Source organism: Onychostoma macrolepis, chromosome 15 (assembly GCF_012432095.1).
Source record: "Onychostoma macrolepis isolate SWU-2019 chromosome 15, ASM1243209v1, whole genome shotgun sequence".
Classification (NCBI taxonomy): Eukaryota; Metazoa; Chordata; class Actinopteri; order Cypriniformes; family Cyprinidae; genus Onychostoma; species Onychostoma macrolepis.
Genome location: NC_081169.1, coordinates 29504038 through 29520140, shown reverse-complemented (window position 1 = coordinate 29520140; position 16103 = coordinate 29504038). Strand labels below are relative to the sequence as shown.

Below are 16103 nucleotides of genomic sequence, written 5' to 3'. Positions count from 1 at the left end.
TCGCTTTGGATAAAAGCGTCTGCTAAATGCATAAATGTAAATGTAAATGTAAATGTGTGAGGAATCACCGCTGGGTAGATATTGGACAGAACACATGCTGGGTTATTTTGACCCAGCTGTTTGGGTTAAATGTTTTTACCCACCATGCTGGGTTGTTTAATTTATTTTGTTTTAAATTACTATATTGCTGGCTTAAAATGGGCTATAAATTAAAAATCACACACAGAATTACTAGAGGCAACAGCAATAATCAAAAGATGAACATTTATTATTAAGCAAGAACACCCATGGACAAAATACGATTACAATGTTACATATGTATTGTGTGTGTGTGTGTGTGTGTGTGTGAGAGAGAAATGTATGTTTTTTGGCCAATCACCTGAGCTGTAAATGTCATGTGACTGATCACTCAATATAAAAACTCAGAAAAAAAGAAACAGAAAAAAAAAGCAGGGGGAAAAAAAACACATTTCAAATCATGTGCATCTGTTGTGATGCAAACAAACATCCTAAACACTCGTTTCTGTACTAATCAACATTCTTAAACACTTAATCTGTCTGTATGTTGTGTGTTGTGTGTGTGTGAATCTTGTAAAGGCTTGTAAATTTACCAGCATTAAATTACATTAAGCGGTCTGAGTTAAAGCCACACACACACACACATCATGACTTGAGCATCATGAGAACATATCATAATCCTGTGGAGAGATTACACACATAATCTACAGGAAATTACAAAAGCATCTTTAGGGAATTAAGCAATTGTGCAGCGTAATCCACAGCAGAAAAAGCTCTTTACAGGAACACTGCGGCTGATTTTCTCGAGCCGCGCTCACTGTTTATCTTTCCAAACACGATCTCTGAACATCTGACATCCGTCCAAGAAGAACTGTGAGGATGAACCAAGATTTTGTGTAGTATTTTAGCCACTGCCAAACACACACACACACACACACATACACACGTGCAGTGGATAAGTGTGGCAGTGCTTTAAAACACTGCAGAGCGACAGAACGAGGCTGGTTAAAACAGGTCAACCACTCAACCAACTAACCGCCCATGCAGTCAGAGCCACACATTCATGCAGATGTTGTATTTATGAGCTCTGAGATTGAACAAAAACATCCCATAATTAGCCATTAACCAGATTCCAGCACCTTTTATTCTACAATATTGAATCGCTCTCTGGATCTTCTGCTCTGTTTGGGGAGGAACAAACTAAAAATAGCCATTGCAGTTAATTTCAGTGAGACAGTTAAAGAAAAACGATTCAAAACCAAGGACAACCTGTACAGGGAATGAATCGGTGAATATCATTTCATTCCCTGTGCAGGGCATCCCATTTTGAATTTCATTTAATTGGGTATTTTTTGTTTGTTTGTTAGCTTAAGGTATTAATTGTTTGTTTGAGATCTCTTTGAGATATATACACATTTATTTATTTAAATGAAAAATTATTGCAAAATGTAACATTTATATATTGATATTTCATGTAAATGAAGATCCTCATTGCAGATGTGCCAAATAATAGCTGCTAAATACTGAAAAATTTTTAAAAAACAATGAATCCATTAATTTATATGTAACACATTTTATTTATTTATTTTACATTTATATATTGATATTTCATGTAAATGAAGATCGCTGATGTACCAGATAAGTGCTGCAAAGCACTGCAGAAACTAAATAAAATAAATAAATGTATTTATTATATTTATTTATTTTCATATATTATATTATATTATACTGTATTATATATAAGTGATGGTAAATTTATATTTAATATGTTTATACATGCATATATGTAGTGATATTTCTTATAATATATCTCTCAGAAGCGAGTACACCCCTCACATTTTTGTAAATATTTTATTATATCTTTTCATGTGACAACACTGAGGAAATGACACTTTGCTACAATGTAAAGTAGTGAGTGTACAGCTTGTATAACAGTGTAAATTTGCTGTCCCCTCAAAATAACTCAACACACAGCCATTAATGTCTAAACCGCTGGCCATAAAAGTGAGTGCACCCCTAAGTGAAAATGACCAAATTCGGCCCAATTAGCCATTTTCTCTCCCCGGTGTCATGTGACTCGTTAGTGTTACAAGGTCTCAGGTGTGAATGGGGAGCAGGTGTGTTAAATTTGGTGTTATCGCTCTCACTCTCTCATACTGGTCACTGGAAGTTCAACATGGCACCTCATGGCAAAGAACTCTCTGAGGATCTGAAAAAAAGAATTGTTGCTCTACATAAAGATGGCGTAGGCTATAAGACGACTGCCAAGACCCTGAAACTGAGCTGCAGCACGGTGGCCAAGACCATACAACGGTTTAACAGGACAGGTTCCACTCAGAACAGGCCTCACCATGGTCGACCAAAGAAGTTGAGTGCACGTCCTCAGCGTCATATCCAGAGGTTGTGTTTGGGAAATAGACGTATGAGTGCTGCCAGCATTGCTGCAGAGGTTGAAGGGGGGGTCAGCCTGTCAGTGCTCAGACCGTACGCCGCACACTGCATCAGATTGGTCTGCATGGCTGTCGTCCCAGAAGGAAGCCTCTTATAAAGATGATGCACAAGAAAGCCCGCAAACAGTTTGCTGAAGACAAGCAGACTAAGGATTACTGGAACCATGTCCTGTGGTCTGATGAGACCAAGATAAACTTATTTGGTTCAGATGGTGTCAAGCGTGTGTGGCGGCAACCAGGTGAGGAGTACAAAGACAAGTGTGTCTTGCCTACAGTCAAGCATGGTGGTGGGAGTGTCATGGTCTGGGGCTGCATGAGTGCTGCCGGCACTGCGGAGCTACAGTTCATTGAGGGAACCATGAATGCCAACATGTACTGTGACATACTGAAGCAGAGCATGATCCCCTCCCTTCGGAGACTGGGCCGCAGGGCAGTATTCCAACATGATAACGACCCCAAACACACCTCCAAGACGAAGCTGAGGGTAAAGGTGATGGACTGGCCAAGCATGTCTCCAGACCTAAACCCTATTGAGCATCTGTGGGGCATCCTCAAACGGAAGGTGGAGGAACACAAGGTCTCTAACATCCACCAGCTCCGTGATGTGGTCATGGAGGCGTGGAAGAGGACTCCAGTGGCAACCTGTGAAGCTCTGGTGAACTCCATGCCCAAGAGGGTTAAGGCAGAGCTGGAAAATAATGATGGCCACACAAAATATTGACACTTTGGGCCCAATTTGGACATTTTCACTTAGGGGTGCACTCACTTTTGTGGCCAGTGGTTTAGACATTAATGGCTGTGTGTTGAGTTATTTTGAGGGGACTCAAATTTACACTGTTATACAAGCTGTACACTCACTACTTTACATTGTAGCAAAGTGTAATTTCTTCAGTGTTGTCACATGAAAAGATGTAATAAAATATTTACAAAAATGTGAGGGGTGTACTCACTTCTGTGAGATACTGTATATATATAACAGCCATATGTAATTTTGGTAACACTTTATTTTAGGGTCTCTTAACTAGTTGTTTATTAGCATGCGTATTACTAGAATATTAGCCATTTATTAGTACTAATTAAACACATATTAATGCCTTATTCTACATGACACCTAAACTTAACAACTACCTTACTAACTATTAATAAGCAGCAAATTAGGACTTTATTGAGGGAAAAGTCGTAGTTAATATTGAATTAGTGTCCCCTGTTCTAAAGTGTTACCGTAATTGTATAGGCTGTTTACATTGGCTATTCACCAGCTGAAAAATTCCAGCCTTGCTTTTTAAGGAGGTGACCTCAATTAGAAAGTTCAGAGTGCTGAGGGCCTGGAGGGTAATTTATGATTACATTCGAGTATGTTTTAATATCACCATTCAACATAAAGACCGAAAAATGACACTGATTCTGAAATATGCTGAAATAGAAGTGAAAATAACAGCCGGTCACCTTCATACATATTGGTGTCTGCCCCGGTAATAAACATTGATTTGAGCGACACCCCGGCAGATCAGCGAGAGATTATTCTGCCATTAATGTTACACGCTTTAGATCTGCTCCTGCAAAATAAAACATTCATATGGGTCATTCTGCGGCGAGCGGCCAGGAATATTAAAACCAGCCTGATGCAGAGACGAGAGAAGAACAAAGAGCCGTTACGACACAAAGTCAGAGACGATGGAGGCGGACGTGTGCGAACACTAATGAGCTTGTTGTCGGTGGATGGAGTGTTTCTGTGTGAAGTGCCACTCAATGAATTATGGGTAATGTGCATGTGAGCTCACGTCTTGTGTTCAGTCAGTGAGCTGTGATCTGCCTGCCAACTTACAACAACACGGAGACTATCAAACACACGTTACACACACTAAAGACCTCCAGACCTCAGCGTTCTTATGAAACACTTACTGAATAATAGACAAGTTATTTCACACATTTCCATTAAAACACTTCCAGCTCAAAATCTACTTTATAGTTCTGCTTTGAGAAGTATTTTGAAACTGAAATAGATATGCAAATTTCGAAGGCCTCTAAATGATCAACATGATCAAAACTTTGCTTTATCTGTCATCTGATTGATTGTTTAGAGTTTTTTAGTCTTTTAGTTTAATTGTACTTCAGCTGCTGCTTCAGTGTCTTTCTTCTGTCAAATCTTGATTGATTTTGATCAAGTAAACGTCAGAATAACTGCAGTTATATTTCCAGATGAACACTTGCTGGACTGAAGCAGCTCAGCTTTACTTGATTCTCCATCAATCATTTTCTAGAAAAATCAGTGCGTCTCGAATCTGATCATCAGGATCTTCTGAGGAGCGTTTGTTTCCAAAAGCTTTACTTTCACTGTTCTTCAAAACAAAGCCTCCAAAACATCTCACAACTTCTGAGGAGTGTTTATTTCTGTTATTGGAGATCTAGAGTGACCACTGATATTCAGATCATTTTATGTAAGTATCTGCTCTACTATTATAAAGATCTCACTGATTTACATTACAAGCAGCAGAATTGCATCACCTTTTGTTCATATCAGGGTTTACAGAGTTAAATCTCCCAACACAATTAACTTCCGTAATGTTATGTTATTTTATAATAAATATATTAGTTGTGAAAAGGGACTCTGCAGTGAAAGTTAGTATATTTTGAGGACATTTGATACTCAAATCAGTTATTTTTCATCTTTAGAATGACGTGCACTGATGAATCATTCACAATAACAGCAGAAGCCCGCTGGTTATTAATACATGGTTTCAGTCCTTCAGGTATCGATTCCTGCAGCATCTGTGAGCTCAACCTGATGAGAACTAATCACATCAGCTGAGCTTTGAATGTGCTGTCGATATAAAGCTGTGGTACTCACAGAACACACCTGTGTGTGTGTGTGTGTGTGTGTGTGTGTGTCAGCAGATTTCACAGCTAAAGAGGTCACAGTGAGAGGAGCGTATGGAGCTATGCAGTACTGTATATATACTGTACATAGTATGTGAATTTTCTGTATGTGTAGAATATCTGTATGCATTTTACCGTATATAATGTGTTGTTTACATAAGAGATCGCTGCACTGGATAATATATCCCACAATGCAATGTGCATAAAATGTGTGACTGACAAACTGGAAGTGATTTGTTAATAACAACTTTTTCTTCACTCATTATGTAATTGGATGTCAAAGAGCTCAAATGTTTTAAAGCAAATTAGATTAAAAATGCATAACTGAACTATACATGAAATGTAAATGAGGTCATGTGACAACAGTGTAGCATAGGGATGTGTTAAATTGATCAAAAGTGACAGCATTTAAAGACATTTATGTTACAAAAATGGCTATTTCAAATAAATGCTAAAAAAAATAAAATGTATCACAGTTTCCACAAAAATATTGTGCAGCACAACTGTTTTCAACATTGATAATAATCACAAATGTTTCTTGAGCAGCAAATCAGCATATTAGAATGATTTCTGAAGATCATGTGGAGTAATGATGCTGAAAATTCAGATTTGATCACAGAAATAAATTACATTTTAACATATATTCAAATAGAAAACGGCTTTTTTAAATTGTAATAATATTTCACAATTTTTACTCTATTTTTGGTCAAACCACTAGGTGGTTCAAAATTGAAAATTGCTGTAATATCATGCTTTTGCTCTTTTTAGCTCCGCATGTTCCTCTGAATACAGTGAAACCCGTTGTTATAAGGTCATTCATATTTCCCGTCTGTCATTTTTAATCGCACATTTTTTAGAGAAAGATGGGAAACGGGTCATCTGTACCTTGTCAGTGTTTTCTAGCTCTGCCTTTGAAGCCGGCCCTGAGGGTCCCGCTGAGCCGCGCTGGTCAAAAGTTAAATCTGCTCCTAACCTTTGAAGCGATTATCCTAAAATCACATTTCTGCTGGCGTCTGAAGCGGCCGATTGTGCCGGAGTTGCTGCGAATCTGCCGATGGCCTCGTAATTGCTGCTCGCAGCTGTATTTTCACATTTCAGTATGGAAGGTCACGTTTCCATTTTTACTTTCCAAATCACAGGGATACTCACCCTAATCCCGCAGAAGTGCAGCTCTGGGGAGCTTTTTAAACTGCAAACACGAGGGGAGATTCGGCCCTCATTATGAGAGCTGGATAAGAGAGAATAATGTGGTGGCTTGAAGTGATAAAGAGAGGAATAGAGAGCAACGCGTTTGAGAAAAGCACAAACAGCACAGAGGAGAGTGAAGAGCGCACTCTGATCAACAACATGTGGAGATAAAAAGTGCGTCGTCCTGTTTGACTGCATGTTATCGCACCGTCCCAGAGGGGTGTGTGTGCCTGCTTTTTTGACATTAGACAGATTGATCATACAGTAACTTTTTAAACAGTTTAAACACTGTGTCGTAATGACAGAGGTCTGATATACCTGGAGAGAGTGATTTGTTAGCATTGACGTGTATCACACAATGGCAGAAACACTCAGAAATTGCTAGTAAATTTCACAAATAATTACAAAGAAATTGCACATTGCAATTTAAAAAAAAAAATTTGAAGTAGAAAAACTAAAATTATATTTTCTTGTAAAATGTAGGCTATTCCAATAACTTACTTGATTTACAACTTTTTTTTTTACAGTGTATTGCCACAACTTTAAGTTAAAAGTTTGTTTTCTCTGTTGAACACAAAAGAAGATATTTCAAAGAACCAAACAGTTGACGGTAGCCATTGACTTCCATAGTATGGAAAAAACACAGTGGAAGTCAATGGCTACCAGCAACTGTTTGGTGGGCAAGATTCTTCAGCTGACAGCATTATTTTAATGAGTTCTGCTGATATAATAATGTTGATCAATACATTTACGACTTTGAAATGAGGACGATAGAAGCAATCAAAACCAAACAAAGTGCAATGACAAGTCTTGGTTAGCCTAACAACAAGGTGTTTTTTTTAATTTATATAATAAATAAAAAGAAAGCAAGTAGATAGAATAAAAAGAATAGGGAACGCTGCACTAAAAAATAAATAGTTGAGAAGACTTAAAATAAGGCAACTTGATGCAGTAAGACATTTGAGTTCTCTCAACAATAGTTTTTTAGTTCTTCTCAGTAAAGATACTTTGTTGAGCCAATGTAAATTTGTTTGTTCGTGCAGTGCTGATTGTCTTATTTTGCTAATACAAAAATTATTGTCACAGTAACTGAAACAGCAATTACTGTCGTTGAAGTAATGTATGTTTTTCTGTTTCTTGGAAGAAAAAAAAAAATGTAAAAAGTCACTACATTATCGAATTTATGTTTGTTTACGAATGACAAACGTTAATGGATAACTTAGTCTGATAAATAGACAACATTGTCTTTGTTTGTAAGATAACTTACAAGACTAACATATCCAGGACATAGACATAAGTGCACTGAACATACTCTGGGCCTCAAAACTAGACACACAAACCTCAGGAACAGTGGCAATAAACAAATGTTATAAAGATGAGCTCTTTACATCACAGTACAACAAATAACTAACAATAATGATAAAACAAAATTTTTTAAATGAAGTCAGCAAACAGCAAAACAATAATCCTATAACAGCATAATTTATTCATGCTGCAATGCATTCTGGGAACCCACAAAGCCTTAACATTTCAACAATATGAAATTCTTTGTTCAGACAACTGTGTTTGACTAGGTGGGACAACATTTGGGGTAATTTTGTTGGTCTGACACACTGGGGGAAAAAAAAAAAGTTGAGCCAACTTAAAATTTTAAGGCAACCAGCTTCAGCAGATATTTGAGTTTTCTCAACTTGTCATTTTAGGTTTATACAACAAAAATTTGAGAATATCCCACAAAAATAAGTTGAGCAAACTCAAAAATCTGCTGAAGCTGGTGCCTTAAAATTTTAAGTCGGCTCAACTTTTTCTTTTTTTTTTTTTTTACAGTACAAGGATTTTTATGTAGTTTCAAGAAAATAGCATTTTTTTTTTGTATTTGAGACTCAAAAGGTTTCGTAAACTGGAAAATGTGCAGTTGCATTTTTTACAGTGTAGTGAGGGTCTTTTTTATAATAAATAATAAGAAAAAAAGTAGAAAGAGGCAATTTTTAAAGAAAACAAGCAGTTAGAAAATGAATAGAGAGTGCAAGTGTTAGAGGGTCAAGTCATCAAATAGATAAAATAGAATTAGAATAGAGAGAGCTAGAGTTAGAGGGTCAAATAAAGATGGAAGACATGTGTTTTAGTCGTTTCTTGAAGATGGCTAATGTCTCAGCTGCTGGGATTGAGTTGGGCAGGAGGGAACATTTCATTTAAAAGTCTGTGAAAGTGATTTTGTGTCTCTTTGGGATGAACAATAAAGCGACGTTCACTCGCAGAACGCAAGCTTCTAGAGGCACGTAAGTCTGAAGTCATGAATTTAGGTAAAGGGGTGCAGAGCCAGCGGTGGTTTTGCAGGCAAACATCAATGCCTTGAATTTTATGCGAGCAGCTATTGGTAGCCAGTGCAAATAAACAGAATATGACTCATGAACTTAATATTGTGTTGTAATTCAAGCTCAAATTTCCTAGTTAAAGTTTAGTTTGTTGCAACTTGTAGTTGTCATGATAACTCTAAAAAACTAGTTCCCAGCTTGCTTTGCATAGGACAAAATAAGGAGAATAAATGTTGAAATTGCGTGTTACCAAAGGGAAAGACCTGTTGGTGTTTAACGCTGTTGTTTTTGTGGTTGCATCCCAGCTAGCAAAAATATGTTGTAAGAACATTTTCCTAATATTCCTATTGAATTATGAAAATATTATTTCTGAATGTTCTCTGAACATTCAAAACATCCAGTTTTATTTATTTTTCTTGGTTTAACATGTTTTTCATGGTTATGTGAATGTCAAGGGAACATTCCATTTGATCATTTATTTTTTTTATTTATGTTTGTTACTTTCAAATGTTCTCAGAATGTTCTGAAACAAGTAGCAACATTTAAAAATCGCTAGACAAACATTAAATTAATATGTTTCAGAGAAATGTTCCATATACAAATATTGTTTTTGTGCTAACATTTTGAGAATGCCATTAAATACCAGAAAACTTTTCTGCTGTCCACCGCAGCTCCCCTTGTGGCAATACTAATAATGCACATGTAATTGCATTGCTTTATGAATGGCTTTCTGCCATTTCAGAATGCAATGATGCATGAAATTGAATTGCATTAACTAAATTCCTGCACTTGTGCAGATTCTTATATACCAAAGTGGTCTGCTCTTAGATGCTTATATGCTTAGAGCAATTTCTTAAGCAAAAATTATGCTTGTTGTCATATAATGTATTTCATCACGATATAAACATCTAGCAGCAATTTAATGCGTCCTTGCTGAATTAAAATATTAATTTCTTTCTACGGTACATATAAATAGCTATTTTACCCATTATTTGCATGTTGCAATATGTATTTTTATGCTCCATACTGATCTGCATGCTTAGTATGCACTATAAATGTAATATCAAATATCAGTTAATTCAATTAATCTTCGCTAAGTATACATTTCTTAAAAAACAGTATATAAAAAAGTTGTTTTTTAAAGCATCTATGAATCTCTAAAATTCTGTCATGCTGACTTTAAGCGTCTTTTAGAAATGGCAGATGTTTGTGTTTTCTCACATTACGGAGGATAGATATACTTTATAGTGGAAAAGTGCATTTATATTGCAGACGCGATGCTGCCACACGCTGATCTGCTCAAAATTCTGACCTTTCACCCTCAGAAATGATCCTACCATCAAAAGACACATTCAGCACCGGGCTCGTATAGATCAGATCTGCTGCTCTTGCTCTAAACGTCTCGTTCCTCTGCAGGGTCTGTTATTAGGGCTTGGGATGAGTGATTCTGACACGTTCAGCGTGGAGAGTAAGCACGCTAAACACATCACTTGAGAAGAACCGCACTTATGCATTTTGCATGGGCTGGATGAATGGATGCTTTCACCGTATGTACTGAATTACAGATGAGCGTCAGAGGAGAAAATAGAGAGATACGAGCTGTTTGGATTGAACTGGGTCAGTACAAAGCAGCACACCAGACACAGGCAGCTGTCTTTTAAGGGAGCATCTGATGGAACACTACATAGGCAGAATCTTGGCACGCAATTAGTGAAGCGTGTATCTATAAAACCTGAGAAATACAGAGAGAGAAAGAGAATTTGTCATGAGCAACCTTGAAGCGTTTTCATCTTGTTGCATTGAAATTGCATTGATTTTTTCTGTCACTTGTCTTGAGCTCGAGCAGCACTGAAGGATACGACCAGCCCTCATATCTGTCCGGCCTCTGCTGTGTGCTGTTGAGAGGAATCAGTCACGATTTGAATGATAACTAGATGAAATGCAGAAGAAAATGTGAGTGGAGTTTAGTGGGAACTGAACTGATGTGGGTGTTTGTTTACTGGCTCGAGTCTAAACTGCTCAAGAGTTCTGGCCTGTAGAATTGGCTCTAGTTTCTCTTTCAGTATGCATCAGTGGGATTTCTTCAGCTGTTTTCTGGTCCTGCAGGTGAAAATGGTTCGTCTGATCGCCTCTTCTCAACAACCTTGGATTCTAGACCACCCGATTCACTAGTACTTGTTGACTTCACAAACACCAGTGATAATAATCCATGTAAATGTGTTTCTCGTCATAAGCAGCGGGTCCAAACTCACTGTCAAAATGTTGTAAATTTTTCATGATATTCTCTTTGGTCTCTTCTGTGCTGATGAAATATGAATAGAGTTTACATGCTTGTTTCTCCTCTAAAGCTTTTTAGTTGTTATAGGAACACTTCACGATGATGAATGTCTGTAAACGCTCATAATACCGTATTGACCTGAATATAAGATGACCCTGATTATAAGACGACCCCCCTTTTTCCAGATGTATCTTTTGGAAAAGGCTTTTTGAAAACCAAATCTTTTTCTCTCTCTCTCTCTCTCTCTCTCTCTCTCTGTAAAACACATTTTTTCTTTAATTATTTTCATATTGCATATTTTTCCTATTTTAATTTTTGTTTTGAAAGTATGGTAAATACTGGTAAAATGTACCAACAATGACATTGAAAAATATACACTTTTTGATATACCATAAAAATAACAGGTAGCCCATCTGAATTATATAACATTTAGGCTATCCATGTCAGAGTAGCCTACCAAAATTTGACTAACAATAGAAGTGAAATCTTATTGTAGTCTTCAAATCTGGGTACTGTCTTATGTTTTAAAATCACTTTCAGAGGAAGTTTGGTCCCATCAAGCTAACATGACAGTCACGACTCGTGCCGCTGTAAGCTTTTCTTTTTCTTTTGTTTTCACTCACGATCTTTACAACACACACACATTACATATTTCACGGCACACTCGTTTTAAGCGTGTTTGGCGCCACCTATTGGTGTGGGTGTATTATTGACATGTCAAAGTCTAGACCCTGAATTTAAGAATACCGCGTTTTTTCAGATGTATTTCCAAAAAAAAAAACATTGTCTTATATTCGGGTCAATACGGTATAGTCAGTGATGTGCTTAATAATGACTGCTGATGTCTCGTCTCATCTGATGCTCTTTCATGGCTCAGGATATTTCACAAGTTCTCAACAGAGTATATACTATTGTAGTTTTAATTAATATTTTGAGTTAGCTTTTAATTTTCAATTTAATTTTTTTTTTTTCATTTTAGTGTTAGTTAACTTTATTTTCATTTTAGGTTTTTTGTAATTTTACATTATTTTTATTATTATTTTATTTTTTTATTTACTATATATGTTTCATTTATTTTTTACTTCAGTTTTAGTTTGTTTTGCTTCTACTTATTTCAGTTAGTTGCTAAGCCAACATTTCCTTTTTCTAATATTTATATTTTATATAAATGTATATATTTAGATATTTTATTTATACAGTATTATTTTACCATTATTGATGTATTATTAAAGCTTGTGTTAATATTTTGAATTCATTTTTATATTTTCTGCATTAATTTTAAAATTTTACTTTTTTTTTTTTTTTAGTTTTAGTAATTTTTTGAGATTTGTCATTTTTTGAGATTTTTTTAATGTCTGTATAGATCTTAGAAATGATGCCTTGGCAACTAATGGAAATAAAATTTACATTTAAGATTTTTATATTTTATTTCAGTTAACATTTATTTTATTTCAAGTGCCATTTATATGGTTTTAGCTTTAGTTAACTACAATAACCCTGAACAATAATATGTTTTCAGTTATGTTTCATTGAAGTATCAAATTGATTATTTCTCAGATGTTTTCATTAATTTACCTTGGCAAAAATAAAAATAGACACAAATGAGACAATAACACAATAAGAATATAGAGCTATAAAATCAATGTGGAGCTGATCGTTTGATCTTACTGACAATTTGATGCGAAACGTAAAAGCATTTAATCTGAATAAAGTTTTTGGCATTATTGAGATATTTTCAGAAACATGAATTTCTTTTTATTTTAATATAATATATTTTATTCTTCTAATTGTTTTTATTTTATTTTCTTCATGAGGAAAAAGTAATCTTATTAACCACTCTTTATATCTCATTGCTTTCTAAGAGAAATGATTGTGATATTAAAGAGATCTCATTTGGGGACTCTCTTTTCTTCTCTGATGTTGATGGTGGAATCTGTATTTCTCTTTGTTATATGTTTTAAATACGGTGATGGGCATCATAAAACAAGCATCGTCTCTCTCTGTTGTCATGGCTACAGGTGGCATCACTCCAGTTACCCAGAAGCCCTTGAAAAGACGAGAGATGCCCTTTTGAGATGACTGACACTGGAACAAACTTCATATCTGGTGAGTGTGTCATTTCACAATAACACATTTCCTCTCTCTTTCTCGCTCTGTTTCTCAAACCGCTGCAGATCATGGTGAACGGAAACATCTGTTGTCAGGTCCCCTGTCACTGGATTTCTGGGAAATAATAGATTGGTGCGTGCAGACAGAAGAAACAACACTATGCTTTCATACACACACACACACACACACACACACACACACACACGAGAAGATCATCTCGTCCCCTGACAACAGAGAATACAGCAGAAAACATATTAACATTTGTAAAATTATTCACCCAAAAATAAAAATGCAGCCATCCTTTACTCTTCCGAATGCTGTTTGAAATTGTATGTTTTTTTTCTTCCATGCAACACAAATCAAGCTGTTTGCAGAAAGTTCATGTTGCTCATTTTGTGCATTGAAAGTGAATGAAGTCTGTCAATACCTTGTATTTTATTATCTAATAGTAGCGACAGCAAAAGGGCTACAGGTGATTTTTAATATAGTGCACAAGTCATTTGCATATAATTTGTATGGTGCTTACTGTCATTTTAATTCAATACACTGCAGGTGAATAGGTCAAAATTGAACTAATATCACCATTCTTCTCTAGTTGACAAGATTACACTACAAACTTTTTGGTATAACACGTTTTCTGAATTTTTTTGTTTAAGTATGCAAATATTACATATTTAATTAGATGCATATTAATTATGAACATATTAGAATTAAAGGTTTTTACAGAAGGGATTTTGGAGTTCTCTTTTTACTGATTTACTGATGTACTCCAAAAATCATAAAATAATGTCAACAGCCAGAATAAAAAAATTAGGAAGCAAACTACATATGAACAATCCCTTCTACAAAACCCTTCAGAAAATAGAAAGGAATAAAACTGCTAAGTTTGGTGTATGTAAGTGCTGTTGAAGTGGAGAAACAAACTCATTTTGAGAAAATGGTCTATAACGATATGTAGTGTAATCGAAATCTATTGACACAAATTGATAAAGTGCAAAAATAAAGCCAAGCAAATGATATATGAACAAACCCTTCTATAAAAACATTCAGAATATAGACAGGAATAAAACTGCTAAATGTGGTGTATGTTAGTGTTGCTGAATCGGAGAAACAAACTCATTTTGAGAAAACAACCTTTAAAGATATGTATTGTAATTGAAATACAGACGCGAATAGATAAAGTGCAATAATAAAACCATGCAAATTATATATAAACAAACCCTTCTATAAAAACATTCAGAATATGGACAGAAATAAAACTGTAAAACTTGGAGTATGCAAGTGCTGCCGAAGTGGAGAAAAATCTCTTTAAAGATATATATTGTAATTGAACTCTACAGATAGAAATGGACAGAACATGCAATAAAATAAACCCTTAAAAGTATATTTTGGATGTTTTCTTTCCACTAGTCTGTAACATGTTATATAAAGCCAAATAGCCCAAGATCTCAAAATTGAGCAAAATTGTCAAATAGTTCCTTGGGTATGTAGTCGGTATGAATAACAGGGTGCAACTTGGTTATTTGTCAAAAAACAGTGATTTCTGAAGGTTTCGCATTCATTGCATGCAAAAAAGCAGCATGAGCAGCTCGTTTTGTGTTGCACAGAAGAAAAGAAACATCAGGGTGTGTAAACGATCACCAATTGTTCATTTTTGGCTGTGCCGTTCCTTTAAGAACCTGACAGCATGTACTATATGCACTGCAGCTGATCCTTCATCCACACTAATTGCATTCCAGCAGTTCAGTGTGTTCGTGTAGAGAGGGCCGGCGGCCAGACAGCAGTCTGATGTTTTCCTGTAAACTCCGAGCGGTGGTTTCTGTGGTCTGTAGCGGAGAGCAGAAGAGTCGGACAGATGGAGGTTGAAAGCTATGACATCATATCTGACCTGCTTACCATCTCTAATGCATACCACGCCTTTGACTGCAGAACTAATCGCTCAACCACAGAGCTTCTGCTCCGAGTCCTTGCGTTGGTAGTAAATATGAACATCAGGGTGTGATTTAACTTACTGTATTTGGCAAGATTGCTGGTTTGAAACCTGAATGATGCAAGCACCAGGCTGAGTAAAAGCATCCAACTTAGTCTAGATGTTTCATTCCTGGTATTGATATGCAAGCTTCTTGTCCTTTTATTAGGCTGAATGCTCAAAGTCAACATGAAATCAGCATTTACTGAAAACATCTTGGTTTTATTGTGCATGATTCATTAATGCACATTATTGTACAAGAATTTTCCTTTTTGGTTGATGTCCGTTTGTGCAAATTTGACCTTTACATGACCTAGGCTGAGTGCTTATTTTTAATGCAAGGTCCCATGCTATATTTTTGTTTGATTGGATGTTCTCTTTATCTCTGAAATACATCACATTGCACATGTAAATTGGGCTTCGAAGGCTGTTTCATGAGATTCAACATCAGACACCCAGTTTTTCAGGAGCTTTGGTTACGAATTATTTTTTCCCATTTATTTTTCTCAAATGCATTTTTTTTTAAAAAGCCTTTGCTGAAGTCTTACAAGCCACAAACTAAACTACACCAATCTGCTACAAGATGAATCTCAACACTACAATCTCTGATTTAAAGAAAACAAAAAAAAAAAACATTCAAAATAACAAAGGTGCAAGACTGTGTACTTGTTGGCTTTAATAAGAGAAAGAACTATAATCTCACAAAGCATTGCGAATGACATGATTGAAAACTATTGATTTAAAGATGTTGATTATATAAATATATACTGTACACACTGTAAGAATTCATTTGTCATTTTTTTATTTCATGAAGTTGTAAATAAAACAAAGATTATAGGTTACTATTTCAGTTTTTTACTTACAAATTTCATGTTTAATTCTATGTGTTATTTTCAATA

The 16103-nt window shown here is 35.6% G+C and overlaps 1 protein-coding gene across 3 annotated transcripts in view; it reads left to right on the top strand.

Moving 5' to 3' along the window:
• Positions 1-16103, top strand: part of lrfn1 (leucine rich repeat and fibronectin type III domain containing 1) — a 167263-nt gene that overhangs the window by 82638 nt on the left and 68522 nt on the right. For all 3 annotated transcript variants that reach the window (XM_058745284.1, XM_058745286.1, XM_058745285.1), the window contains exon 2: positions 13145-13232. The gene's annotated coding sequence lies outside the window, so the exon portion shown is untranslated. The remainder of the gene's footprint in view (positions 1-13144; positions 13233-16103) is intronic.